General features: G+C 39.6%; 1 protein-coding gene across 5 annotated transcripts in view; it reads right to left on the bottom strand.

Annotated features, from left to right (window-relative positions):
- The window catches only part of ptprfb (protein tyrosine phosphatase receptor type Fb), a 181,668-nt gene that overhangs the window by 123,288 nt on the left and 44,757 nt on the right, over nucleotides 1-13,623 (bottom strand). The window contains exon 1 of one of the 5 annotated variants that reach the window (XM_079244009.1): nucleotides 13,497-13,550. The exons of the other annotated variants lie outside the window; for them this stretch is intronic. The gene's annotated coding sequence lies outside the window, so the exon portion shown is untranslated. Of the gene's footprint in view, nucleotides 1-13,496; nucleotides 13,551-13,623 lie in introns of those variants that run through there. 5 annotated transcript variants of the gene reach the window in all.

Genomic DNA, 13,623 nt, shown 5'->3' with positions numbered 1-13,623 from the left:
TATATATATATATATATATATGTATTTAGATATATATACACACACGCACATCTGTTAAAAAAACAATAGAATTACTCCAAGTTGGTAAGCCCTGTATTGTAAAATGAAAGTTTAAAGCAACCAATAAGGCTTTTGCCTTCAGCTCCAAAGCCTTGTTGGATCCTCAGGCTCGACGGTGCATGTCTTTTTTTTTTTTTTTTATTTCTTGTTTTTTTTTTTATCCAGGACTGCAACAAGACCCTGCATTGAATTTCACCTAACAAAGGGTAATGTCCTGTGACCTATCGAGTTTTACAGCACTTCTGTTTACAAGCTGATTCCACAAAGTTAATTGTTAACGGTTTATTGCATAGCACAAGCTTGAGAGACTGAGAGACACCTATAAAAGACGGGCACTCTTCCTTAAATTGAGCAATAGAAAGCCGGAAACACGGTGCATGGTGACCTACAATGACAGGACTTGTGAAATAAATCACGCAGCTAGTGTCTGCCTGCATGGATGACTCAAACAAACTCATCAGGGGTGATTTATCACAGCTTGATAAATAAGTAAGGACATCTAAAATGTATGCAAACATTTAAAATATATCCCACAGTTCCCATGACGCATTGTGATGTAACCTGTGACGCATGAGGGCTGGGCTTAAAGCCTCGCTCTCCTGATAATGCCTGACACAGGTTCTAACTTGGCTCTAAGTAGAATACAATGACTTTTGGATATCGGCTTTATGCATGTGATACAAAGTCGATTGACATTTAGTCTGGCTGAATGAACTCTTAACACATCTTAAACACCTTCATACATTTTCCTGATGTAAGGATTTACATTTACATCTTGGTGGGGCATACCAATCTTTAAAGCTGCAAATCAATCCAGGAATGAAAGGTGATATGTATTACACCAATCTGTGTTGCAAAGACGAGAAGAGACGTACCAGAGTGCCACTTCCTTTTGAATTTATCGAGGAGTGATTATTGGCGATGTTGTGCTGCAGAGCAAGGAGAAAATGGCTTGCAATACAAAGCGCTGAGCATGACGCCTGCAAAATAAATCAGGCAGCAAGCTCAATGTAAAGCAGACATCCATCAAGTAAAAGAAACGCTGTGTGTACCCAAACCAATTGAGTGCATGGAGAAGCTTTCTGTACAGTTGCATCGACCTTAGATATATGGAATATAAACTAGCTCAGTTTGGAAATTCCAATGCAATATTCATAAAACTATAAAGTTAGATAAAAAAAAACAATGTTTAACATGAGTCTCGCACATACACAACAGGCGAAACACGTTTTATTTCGCTTCATAAAGCTGACCCTGATCTGAGGACCTTCAAGTTGCACCTCCTTGTCAATATTGAAATGCGTATTTTTTAATTTCATCCAGTCAGTTGGCATGTCTTTCTGTGTCTGAGACAGAGCTGTGGCCTCGACAGGAGAACAGGTTTCCTGCTTTATCACAAGCCTGCTGACTTGATACCTAGCTAACCCACGAGGTGGAGTCAGATTTTCTCATGGTTTGGATAGAAAATCCCCAAAAGAACTTGTCAAGTTACAACATTTTTCATAAAAGGAACTTGTCAAGTTACTTTTATGAAAAATGTTGTTGTAGTAGCCATATGTGAGGCTCATGGGTTATCTTTTCTGTTACACTTCAGCCTTTATGCTTCAGGGTGAACTTTGTGAATATATTTCCCAGTTTTATTTTTCTGATGTGTTTTAAAGCTTTTGAATAACTTTTTTTTGTACTTTGCCATCCTTTGTTTCTTTCCATTTTCTGGGTCATCGTAGGTTTTTTGTTGTTGTTTTTCTGTGTGTTTTCCTTCTTGCTTGCTTTTTTGTATCAGTTACTGCCTTAAAAACTGTTGGTTTTTACCTGGAAATTGATATGTAACCCCCACCCAAAAAACCTAATTTACTCCTGGTGGCAGGGGAGCCTTGCATGGAGGTTCAGCCAACACGGGTGTGTGACTGAGAAACACACTGTCAAGAAATAAGTAGAAGGTTAAAAAGGTACCACTTTAGGGCTGACTATATATTAATCCTTCTTATAAATCATTCTCTTTGTGATTTGCTCATTGCTTCAGTCTTATATGTCAGTAACTAAATATGATGAATGATAAATCAGGACAGTGTAGATGTATGATTGCTAACAGTCCTCTTCTTCTTCTTCTTCTTCTTCAAAGACTGAAAGGCATTTTAATAATTCTTTGTGCTGAAAGTTAACAAATGAAAATGAATTATTAAGACTGTGTTCTGTGCCATGGCCAAATATTAAGTTAGCAGCATAAACTCAGACATATTTTCAATTGCAGATGCACATAAATATCACAAGGAAATTTACGCTGCCAAGCAGGAAAGATGAGCTAAGACGTCACCACTTGATGGTTTGCTTGCAGACAGATGGTGCCATAAAATGACTAGGCAGGCAGCACAGAAGGCACGGACTCCCCCCCCCCCTTCACTCCATGCAGAGGACTTCAACTCCCCCACCCCCCATCACCTCCTAGGCAGAGAGCCCCGTCTCAGCCAGTAAAAGACAAACAGAGTGAAGGCATGTGAGCAGAAAGACTGGCAAATACGCAGCTCCACAGATCAATAGCTCGCCAAACAGAGGCAGCTGTTCAGGCTCAATGCGCAGATATAACATGGATGGATTTTTAGCAAGCAGAAAGAGAAGAAATGTTGCATGTGAAAATCATGCATTTTAAATAAAAACAAACAAAACAAAAAGAAACATGAAAAAAATCCATGTGTAAGCACATTTTTGTCAGAAACACTCAATGGTTTGGTTTTTAGGTTGAAGAGCATTTGTTTTCAAAAGGTGGCACTGAAGCAACAATATTGGGTAAAACTTTGCGTAAGATGATTAGGAGGGGTTTTCGAGAGCCTCATGCTATTAAGCAGGTGTCCCCACTGTTCTAAATCAATTACCTACAGCCAGTCAGTGCTTAGAGTAGGGGGTATTGTAAATCAGCTTGGTGTCAGGCCAGATTAGTAACTGTAAAGAGCTGGGGGTGAAGCTCTTTGGCCGCCGTGGACCCTCCAGAGGCCGACAAGAGAAAGAAGCTGTGGCCTTCGTGCTCAATGACAGAGCAGCAACTCTGGTTATTGTTTGCAACAATACTTACAAAGACTGGGTTGTATAAGGATGCAAGAATGGCAGAGAACGTACCCCCCTATTCTTTGTCTGCTTTTCATACATCTTATTGGAGAAAACAAGCAGGACTTTTAAAACCACAAATGCATTTTACAAGATTTTTCATAAATTTAATATTAAGACTTTTGTTTTTTTTTTAAGGACTTTATCATATTTGCAAATCTGTGTTTTCAATTCACAATTTCATATTTCTTGAGAAATAAGGATTTGCAAACTCACCCCAGGATAATTAAATATTGGCCGAGAATTAAAATAGCCAGACTGCTTCAATTAGCCATTTGTCCAAAAAGTGCTCCAAAACTCTCCCATGGATGATGGTCTGTGCTCGTCCAACTGCAATCTCACAAGCAGCTCCTTATCTCGCTACATTTGTTACATGCAAATTTGCCTCTGAAAAGCTGCTTTGTGAGGCCACAAGATTCTCTTAGGAAATAAAACCACTCCACACAGAGGTGAGGAGCCGTAGCTGTGGACTACATTCACTTTACAACATGTTATGTTCAGTATTTTTCACGCTGTGTGCAATGTTTGTTTTCAATCGGAGCTGAATTTCACACAAGAAATTCCGTATTGACACCATATATTGTTTCACCTTATGGTAGAGCATGTAAAAAGGCACAGGGAACAACTGTGGTCTGAGGAACAGAAGAATAAAGTCAGTGTTTACTCAGGGAAGGGTTAGACAAACTCAGGGGAGGACCGGGAAAAGCCCCTCCTATATAATCTGGAGCTTGTGGTGGGAAAACAGAAACACTGTACCTTATGGTGTCTGGTGCAAACCATAGAGCCCTATTTAGAAAGAAGAACCTGTTCATGAGAAGAGTGTTTGTGGGAGCTTAGAGGCACGGCAGCATGTGTTATGCTAGGATTCACCTTGTTATACTTAAAACTAAGAAAAAGGAAGAACAGCACAGACTCTTGGTCATACTTGAAACATTTTAGATGTAACATATTCAGCATACCTGAGTTGCCATTGTGAATATGAAAGAATAAAAAAGGATCCCCCCCCCCAAAGGTCCTAATCCAACTTGTCCCGCCTTTTATTCCAGACGGCTACCCTCTCAGTCTCTGTCTAACTAGTGAAAATAGGCAGATTCTAATAAGCCTTTCTGTCTTTAAGTCAGTCTGTGTTTCCTCCCATCCCTGTGTTTCTGCATCTCTCCCTGAGCATGCTTCCTTCTCTGTCTCTTAGCCTGTCTAAGCCATGAGCCAGCCTGTTGGAGCAGATGGAACCATATATCCCCATCGCTCTCCGGAGGCCTGAGGATTTAAAATGTAAAAGAGATGAGTGCGGAATTGGCAGGGACCAGTCGATAAAGGGCAAGAAAAGTAGGGAGTTTCAGCTTGAACCGTGTTCATCAAACAAAGCCATTGTGCTACACAGAATAGGAATAAATGACCAAGATGCAGTTTCCAAGCTAACCTGGCATGTGTACGCTTGATTAGTAACTAATCTGACATTTTATCCAACATTATACAAGCATTTGTAACTGGGCAAAAGTCTGATACCATTGTTTTTTTTATATTTTGCCTCCAAAAGGCCAGACTCATTTGTAAGTTTTTGAAAGTGTACTTGTGCAATAATTCTTCAGGCTTTCTGAAGCTACAATGTTTTTCTTTAAGCAGCATGCGCTAGTTTCTTACTCAAAGTCATTCAATGCTTAACATGGGAAACATTCTCACAAGCAACTTAACTCAAAGGATGAGCCAGACTCCCAAATAACAGAACGGGAAAACCAGGAGAAAAGGCTGGGACATACAACGCAACTCAGAGAACTGGACCGAAAATTAGTGTCAGCAGGTCTTCTGGAGTTAAGAATCCTACCCAGAGCTCAGACCTCAACATCATTGAAGCAATGTTGGATCATTTTGACAGAGAACGGAAGAAAAAGGCAGCAACATCAAAAGAACAGCTTTGAAATGTCCTTCAAAAAGCCTGGAGAACTTTCTGAAGACTACTTACACAAACCATAAGAAGGCTTGGCTATGAGGGTCAAGACTGTGCTAATGAATCAAGGTGGGCATAACAAATATTGACATTTAAACCCTTTAAATAATGCAAATTGCTTTTGCTTTATATGTTGTATTTCCATTTATGTTTGAATGTGTTTTACTAAACTGATGCTCCCATATTCAGTGTCCTTGGTGATGAATACAGAAACCATAGGTGGACTGAAGACCTCATTACAGCACGGTGTAATAAATAAAAACAAATTAAATATGCCTTGGATTTTTTTCTATATTGTTAATATGTGTCACTGTGTAATTATCAAGCAGCCTCAGAGAGTGATAAATCAAGCCAATCTATGAGGAAGTGCTAAAATGCAGTTTCCCTAAAGGCCACTTGAGGCTCTTGTTAAAATGCATAAAGTTAAAGCAAAATAAAAGTTTACATCCCAGAACAAATCATGTTTTTCTTCTTGGTACTTTTCTTCTTATTTTTCTCATTTGCAAAAGTGTATCTGAAAGTGAATGTTTACAGCTCATCCGCTGTAATAATAATTAATATAAAAGTTGAGTGACAGGTGTGTACCATGGTTGCTGGTCACTGAATGCGTATCTGACTTTAGGTTGTCACTTAGATCCATCTCTTACATACAACCTAGGATCCAAAATAGCCAAGGAGGAAACTCAAAGACTTACAAATAACAATCTTCAGGTTGATTTCTTTTTTTTTTTGTTACATAAAAACAATAAACACTCGCTCTCTCCATCATTAACACACACATAATTAGTTGCAGCCATAAATCCATTGAATGCTGATGGGTGCTTACTCACTAGAGGCAAAAATAAATAGGAATTAAATCACGATGCTACTTGGCTGTCTCTTGTGGTTCCATTAGCTGGAAAAGGTGGAGTCAGACCTGTTTTCCTCAACACCTGACCTCAGGCCACCTTTCAGGTAATGAGAAAGTATCTGGACACTGCATCTGTCATCTGGAGGAAGAATCTGCTTCGTCCTCAATCTCTGCGTGGCAGCATGACAAGCAGGAGGGGTGAAGAACAACAGGCGGACGAGGTCGTGAGCAGTACAATCGATTGCCAGCTGACTGGCAAGCTCCATTATACTGACAGGCCAGAGCCACAACACGCTGACCTGCACTTCACCAATGTCCTCATTACTACCTATGAATCTCTCTCTGGGACCAATCTCTCTAGCCTGCTCCCCACTCCTGCTCCACAGTCTTTCTGGGAAAAGTATTGTATTGAAATTTGTTTCATCGAGCTGATGGGTATGTTTCAAAAGAGGCAGAGGCCACACCTAAGCTGCCGCTCTGTGGTTAATGTAGTAATACCAGCAACAGATGCAGAACACTTTTCTCAAAGGAAACTGCAGACTAGCTGTACATTTAATCTCGTGCTATCTCAAAGAAATTTCAAGTGTCTGCAAGGGAAAGCCTCTACCATATTTAACACCTCACCCCCTTGTTATACTGAAATCCTCAGTCCTTGGTAGACTTATTTATACTCACTCCCCTACCCCACCCTCCTTTGCACAGATAGGATTTACCTGCAGCTGAGACAGCCTCCAGACTATCAATTACCACCAGAGTAAAGTCAGTGTGCTGCAGCCTGACTAACAAGACACACATACACAACACAGAAAAACATGCGCAAGTTCTGCTTTCATATTCAGACCCTTTGAAAATATCAACTTAGAGAAAATCTGGGTTGCCTGAGTCATCTGATTGTACTGACTTATGAAATACTTTCTTTGACAATTTTCTTTAAAAAAAATAAATAAATAAAAGAAATCCAGCAAGAATTCTCCTAGAGATTCAGAGTAAAAATAAATTTATCAAATCATGCAAACTGATACTTAAAAGTTCCCTCTGTTGTTGATTAATTCTAACTGAAGATGTGATGACAACATTCATTACTGCTCTTCATAGAAAAAAAAAAAAAAGTAAAGCAGGAAAAATAGGTCACTTCAGATGTTACAAACTCCAGCTATAAAACAAATGCATGAGCAGAATTAGAGCTATTACTAAACTTTCGGCTCGTAATTACATAAGAAGTGCAGGCTGAGGCAAACATGTAGTGTGGTAAAATAACAAAACCCACAAACTTAGAGTCTTCACTTCAATCCATTTGTGTGGTCATGATGTTTGACTGGTTCCCAGTGTCCTGAAAGCAGAGATCTCCTAAACTCTACCTGACATGTCATCTCGCGTTCTGACTACGATTAGACTGAACACCAGGCCTGTCACTCACCTTCCCAGATCCGCCCTGACGCCTAGAGTGCCTCTGTCAGGTCAACAAATGAAAAGCCATCACAGGCAATGTTGCAGTCATCAAGTTGAAGTCACTCGGCAGACTGGTTAAATGCTCTCTTCCCATGTCCTGTTCAACCTGGTTAAGCTGTTTTTGAGCTGACGGCGTTAAGTTTTGTCTCTCAGGTTTACAGCTTTGTCAATCACAGCAGGAAACCAGAAATTCTGAGTCTGACCTCAACTCAGTGCTGGCGCCAGGACGTAGTAACACGTTGTTTCTGTTGCATTGCTGTTTCAGGCTCTATTTATCAAGTCAACAATGAATTTAAAAGAGGATAAATTCTAGACTCACATTCCAATATCTACTCAAAAAGCATAGTAGGTAAAGAAAACCATTAAAAAGATGGATTTTCCTCTCCTATGTGGACACTTATAATAGGATCCAGCCTTTTATCAGCTGTAAAATGGTACATTTAACAGGAAATTCAACATTAAATTTATGAATTGCCCAATCAGTCTAGTCATTTCAACTATTAATCAGACTTTGGCCTTCATTTAAATGACATATTGTCTGAAGCCAAAGAAGCAAAACAGTGATATTTTGCTGATACGTTCAGCACCATAGAGTACATTTCACGCTGAACAACAAGAATGCTCAACACAAAGCAGATATTTTCATTGTGATCTTTCAGCTTAACAAACTTCTACATAGAGAAAGAACGCTCACTAACCTACACAAGTAAGTTCATTTTAGAGAAAGGCTATTAGAGCCCAACCAAACATATCCTGCTTAATTATGTGCATCTTACTTCCACTCTGTAAAACAACAAGGCAACACCTGCAGCAGAAAATAACCCAACACACACCGCCACAAAAATATAACTGAGACATTTCATAAGAATGAGTCAGACTGATGATACTATTATTTACATTGTACGCATGTACTGGTCTACTACTACTACTACTACTACTTCATTGGAACAAGCAAATGACTCAGAAACAAATATTGCGATAACTTGGAGAATGCATGTTACTGCAAGATTTGGTGATTACATAGATTAAATGTACAGACAAGCGTTACCTGCAAAGATCTGGAAAGAAGCTTTCTCAAGTCCGAAAAAGCACATGGAAGAACTGATTCTAACTGTGATGATTTGGTACCACCACAAAAATCATTGTAAAATAATTAAAAATCAAACTTTTGTTCAAAAGTATACTAATTAAAACAAGAAGGCTACTCCATGGATGTGATGGCCTGATTTGTGAATGGGCCAGCCTTGCCCACCGGGGCCCAACCATAGCAACGGGTCTGCCTGAACTTAACTAAAGTCTTGTGGACTGCAGACTGCACTGGAGTTATGCTCGGTGTCTCAGTAGTCTAACCATAAGACACACAGCTTGTGAAGAAAGATCTGAGAAAGTGAATTCCTTTCAAGTAAGGCATCGTGTCTAGTCATGGAAGTATCATGGTAATCATTGGAATATATAATTTGGGTCAAAAAGCTAATAAATGTGCATTAACAATGAAGTGAAATCTCCTTGTAAAGTAAAACATCTGAGGCGTTTGCAGCTCACCATCAAACAATATAACCACAAACCTCATGAGACACTGAGCTAGGGGGGTTTTATATTCTGTAACTAATAAGTGCTAGAACGTACAACCTATAATTTACCTCATACATTAAATTAAACAGTCTTATTAGCAATTTTAAGGTATTTTCTTGGTATAAATGTCACATTTAAATTTAATCTTCGAGCATGGGATGCAAAGGGCTCCCTGCAAGTATAAAGAAGAAAGTGGTTATCCTACTTCCCCCCTTTTTCTCAACCACTTCTCCTGTCTTACTGTCAGCAAAGACAGCCGCAGCTCCCATGTTTACTAATGTAGAAGCAGCCCCTTTATCAGGGAAGAGATTTGTAGGGAAGAGGTAGGGGATTAGCCATCAAATTACCAGGCAGACAGCATCCCTGCTCCAGGGTTGTGAAGCAGTAATCTCCAAGGCTGTAGGGGCGGAGATGGGGCTGGGGGGTCCAGATAAAGGTTTGGGATTTGGACTGAGGAACTCCAAACTGTGCACAAGTTAAACTAAAAGTGCTTCAAGTGTGCTTTTTTTTTTTTTTCTTACTGCAAATTCTTCCTTAACTTTTTATGAAAACTACTTTTATGAGACCAGCCTACATTATTTCTTTTTTTCAAGTCGTTGGGCTATATGGCATCACTACACAGCCCAACACCCAACAGAGCAGGACTGCGGATTTGGGAAAGCCTTTAAAAAGGAATGTTGTAGCTAGGCAAGGCTGGTGGAATTAGATTTCAGTGGCCTTGCCTGTGGTTCTTGTATTGTCACCTCACTGCCCTCCCTTAAACAAGCACTGCTCTCCTCAGAGAAAACCCTCCGGACACAAGAATGTTTCATCAACGCCACAGCCCCCCAGCATCCTTACAAAGCCACAGCGGACCAAGAGGCGCTGCACGGGCAGGCTATAAATAAGTCAGGCGTTATAATGAAACCAGATGAATCTCCATCCATCTTCCAAAAACATGCCAGAGACCTTAGAACTCTGCAGGAGGAAGAGACACTGCCTCTGTTGGAGAGCAAACCATATGATGAACAAATTGCTACAATATTAAATACTAGCACCATAAAACACACAAACTACACATGAAACTTACATGACTATATATTCAAGCCTATGTGAGCCTAGCCAAGAGTGTGAAGGCTTATTATTGCATTAGAAGTGACATGAGTGGGTAGATAAAGGAAGGGACAGGAGGGTTGGTAAAGTAATGAAGTAAAATGTCAGGTTTAAGCATGGCATTTGCAGAGAATGGAAGAGTGAGCAAACAAGAATGCTGGTTAAGTCAGTGGGATAAATGGACTACTTTATTATACTTTCAGAACCCAAACACAAAGAAATAAAGCATCGCTTTTATTTGTTTAACTGTAGATAAGCATCATGTTTAGGTCTCATACTGAAGAAGAAAACCTCAGGCTGAAAACTTTCAAAGCCTCTAAGCAACCAAACTTGACCATCTCTCCCCTTGTTACAAAAACATGTCAACCGGTATTAGTGATGACAAATCAAGCAAAATAACAGCATCCAACTGGTAAATAAAAACAGTAATCCTCAGCCTCCTCCAGTTTTGAGAGAATAGCCTATGATGTGCAGCAGAATCTATATATAAAGCCCAAACATTGGCTTCATCAAACACGAGGGCTGCCAGAAATTCAGCCTTTGCTGGAAATGGAAGTAGTTTCAATCAATGGGGAGGTGTAATGGGATGATGCGGAATTGAAATGAGTTTTGTGCAAAGAGTGAAATGTCCTCTCCGAGAAAAGGAGATTTCTGTTCCCATTGAGAAGCCCATTGCTGTAATGCACAGAGGTCCAGTTTAAATGAAAAGTGCAAGGTAAGACGCACAAAACCCATCTCTGAGGGCTTGCTCTGGCTGCGGCTGTAAAGATGTTTGTAATGTTAAAAAAAAAAAAGTAAGGAAAAAGACAAAAGATGTCAAGGGTTTTGAATGTAATCCAACCTGTGAGCACTCTGATTTGCATCAATTCCTTGTAAAGAGACAATGAGCGAAAAACTGCCTTGCCACAGAGGCGATGGCTTTTTACAGGCCAACTTTTATTCATCACTTTGTAGCAACAAAAATAACATCACCTCCCCTAAAATAAACCTGTCTTCTAATTTAGATTTGCTCTCATGTCAATACCTTAATATGTGTTTAGCAAGCTTCTGTAGAAGTCAAAGGATAGACATAGACCTAGTTCAATCACGCAAGCTCTCTGCTTGGGGCAGCTGAGAAAAGCATTCTTGTCAAAACACTGATGATTGTAGTGGTAAAGATGCCCTTTTTTTTTTTTTCCTAAACCTTCTTTTCAGCACCTGTCACAGTGAATGAGCGGCTGGATGGAAGAAAGAAGCATCACAACTAAAACCAGAAAGTGACTATCAGCACTGCCAACACGTCGCACGGCAGTGGCCGCTGATTGACATCACACTTTGTGCGGGATTCATCTGGCACAACTATAAGCTGAATAAACATTATATTTAGTAAAAAGAAAAAAAAACAAACAAACAAACAGAATGACAACTAGGTGTTAATATAAAACAGCTATAACCTTGTCAAAATTGGGAATATGCAACAATTCCTGGAGATCCCTGACATGTAATGAGCTTAAATTCCCCCCAACCCCCCCCCAATTTGTCGGCATTTTAAAGCAAACACTTCAGATTCTGAATCAAAGCTTTGAAATCTTTAATTGTCTAACAAAAGCTAACATGTCTGTTTTTTTACAGTATGTGTCATGGACAATGTCGGGCTCAGCTGACACAGTTGCAATCACAGACATTGATCTGTGATTGTAAGCAAACTCTTTCATGTCCCAACTGGGATACAAGCGGCTGAGCAGATTCATCATGCCTTAACAGGCCATTACACATCACCCAATACCCCGATCATGAGAAATCAAGTTCTATGGAAAAATCCATATGCTCGGCCTATAATTACTTTTGAAGAATTCAATTGGGAAAGGAGGGGGGGGGTTGAGTCACTGAGTGAGAGTAAGTTATTCAGAAGAACCAAGGCAGCCAAGTAAGCAAAGGATGTTACGTATATTTGGTCAGGAAATCTAATAAAGAGCTCCCATACAACAAATGGCGCTAGTTTCTTCTTCAGGTCACATGTGACACATCACTTAATGCTTCACTGGAACATAACTAGTGATAAAAAGACTGAGAACAGTTGTATAAGTGGAATGAAGGGTCAGTGGTCTGCATGGTGGAGGTGAAAGAGGACAACCTACAGGTCAAGCAGTGCAGACTGGGATTGGCTTTGTTTGCACAAATTACCCCAACTGACAGTTTTTTTTTTTGTGTTGTTCGTTTATGCTACCGAGCAGCTGAACAGACATTTCAACAGCAGCTTCGGCCTTGAGATTCAATACATCTGGGTTCCCTCTCTGAGCTGAGATAAACAGGGTTGAGAAAGAGGCAGCTCCCTTTACTCATTCACTAGAAATAAAACATTAACAGTTAATTAATGAACAGGCTTCTTTTGTTTAAGGAAGGTTAAAAAAAAAAAAAAAAAAAAGACTTGTTGGGGGTGTCTAGATCTTTGAAAGGTCAAACAAAAGTTTTTAAGAAAGTTTTGGGAAAACAAACAATTTCTCACAGGCATTAAGTCTTGAAGCAAGAAACTAAATACAAAACCATTTTCGCACTTGTGAAAGTAAGAACTCTTTCTAAAAGTTGTATGTTGTAAGTACAAAGAAAGAATAAGATATTAGACAAAACTTTTGCTGAAGGGGGCAATAAGCACATGTTTTCTTCCGTTAAAAAGAGGAAAAAGTGTCTTCAGGTCAAAAATAAACAGCATTAAACCTCTAAATTGCACAAAGAAATGTGACAAAAAACAACATTTATTGAGTCAGAGCTCAAAGAAAAAAAAAGAAAAGATCGAAATTTATGACTTCCAAAAGCTCTCCTCTATAATTATCTGGGATTTAAAAGATTTTCTGTCTCCTCTACACTGAAATTCTTTTAGTTAACTGAAATTTTATCCTCTAAATTGCCTGTGGCGATAAAGACAACTGGAAAAACAGGTTGTTTAGCCTGAGTGTAAGCCAAACGCAGGAGAACGGTAGGGTGCCTCACCTAAGCAGCGGTAGCTAGGGGACATTCTATGGCCCTTCTATTCAAAGTCCTCTGAATACGTAGGGGAGGGCTTGCACCAGACAAGGCAATTTGCCAGATAGCCAGCCAATAGAGTCGAGCCAAGACGAGGTTAAACTATTGTTTTGGCTTCGCAAGCAAGAGTGAGCAAGGACAAAAGTGAAGGAGACAAAAGAGTAGTAAGAAAATACCTAACCACTCAAGTGTAACACATCAACTTATTTTGTTACTTTTATTATAAAAGGCAAGTTGTGAAAGGCATGTCGAGAGACGGAAAAAAAACCCACCAAATAAAACAATCATGATATGTGGCGAATAAAGTTCAGGCCGACTCAGAGAAGTCAAGTGACTTACAAAAACTGCACCTGTGCCTCACGTCTTTTTCCCAAAAGACAACTTTATAACTGCAACGGCTTTAAAGAAGTTTTGAGAACTCAAACTTACCCATGCATGCCAAGTTAGTCCACTTACATAGAAATCCTTTTCATTCCTTTTTTATTGTGAGGCACTTATTCCAGAAAGGGAGAGAGAGAATCCAAACCCTAGAGAGGAAAATCCAGCAAGTATCCAC

Source organism: Telmatherina bonti, assembly GCF_933228915.1.
Source record: "Telmatherina bonti genome assembly, chromosome: 7".
Classification (NCBI taxonomy): domain Eukaryota; kingdom Metazoa; phylum Chordata; class Actinopteri; order Atheriniformes; family Telmatherinidae; genus Telmatherina; species Telmatherina bonti.
Note: the sequence above shows the minus strand (reverse complement) of the source record. Positions and strands in the feature narration are given on the sequence as shown.